Genomic DNA, 1,416 nt, shown 5'->3' on the forward strand with positions numbered 1-1,416 from the left:
TCAAAAGAATTACATGTATTTTGCTCTAGTTTCCGATTTGATTCGTGTCACTCTGGTTGGACTAAAATGCCAGAAGGAGGAGATCGAAGTTGGTATATGGATTTTCTCCTGTTTGAAAATAAAGTAGTGCCTTCGGCTTGAAGAAGCTCTGAAATTTTGAATGCATATGAAAGAAGCCCACTAATAGTGTGCAGGTAAAAAAAAAAGTAATATATCGCAGATTATGCAAGCGCTGTAGGTTCCCCTCTATATCCGCCTTCCCGTTCGGTTTACCGCACGTTCGGCTTACCGATCCTTTGTTATAAAACAAAGGATACACACTGAAAAACAATTTTCTTTTACAATACCAGAAAGGGTTTTTCTCAGATCGAGTCTGCTTAGTAGTACTAGTATATGCGAAGCATGACAGACACATCCATATTAACAGGAAGCTCTTCCTGAAGTGGCTACGTAGTTTCATTTTTATTGTAGTAATTTGCCAGTTATTTGATATCCAACTGTTAGAGAGGGCTGTTACAGTAGAACGTGAAGTGAGTTAAGAACAGATTCAACAATAGAAATTATTAAACGAAGTATTATTTATCTGTAAGTGGATAATTGGCGCCTTTAACACCGGGAATAATAATAAGAATTGGCGTGCTTCCATGATGAGCTTGATGTTGAGTTCAGGAGTCATGTTACCTTCGTGCTTTTCCCCTACATCAGCCTCTCGTGCTCCTTTGGTACCTTCAGCATCTCTAATCAATTATGATTCATGTGCAAATGATTCATGTGCAAATACTCATTAACATGTAAGTATGTCTTTACTTGTCCATAGTGAAGTGAAAAGGGAATTTTGAAAAACTCTGAAGTACCAACTGAAAAGCTTCTGACATCCGGCCATTCGAGTTAGCAAGCTGAATCATACATGTATCCATGGGATTATGTGCACAGCACGAGCGTACAGATACGCTCACCATTCAGTTTAGCTCGATGAAAAATATTAGTAATACGTAGTATTAACGAAGCTGCATTAGTATTCTGAAAAGTTCTACCGAATTTTGATATAGGGTAGCCCCGTGATGGGCGGTTTTGTTTGGTGCTGCCGCTTTAGGATAGCCCCCATGCTGGACTTTTGACCAATCCAAATTTTGTTTTTTAGTGGCTCACAAGCAAAAAGCATGCCAAGGGGGGTCGACGTCGTCGGGTGTGATCTAGCGGAAGGAGGACGAAGTTGTGTAGCGCATGAAGCATGCGGAAAACATGTGAAGGTGGGGGACGTGCTGCTGTTCCGCGAGGAGGTCGATGACCAAGGCGACAACAGGCTAGGATACTGCCTGAAGGCATACTTGATTCGTGACGGCTCACAGACCTGCCACGTCGGTTACCTGCCGCGCAGACTGCTTATCCAGCGTGCCGCATTTAACAGACAATTTG

The sequence above is a fragment of the Phytophthora parasitica genome (genome assembly GCF_000247585.1).
Source record: "Phytophthora parasitica INRA-310 unplaced genomic scaffold supercont2.64, whole genome shotgun sequence".
In the NCBI taxonomy this organism is placed as follows: domain Eukaryota; phylum Oomycota; class Peronosporomycetes; order Peronosporales; family Peronosporaceae; genus Phytophthora; species Phytophthora nicotianae.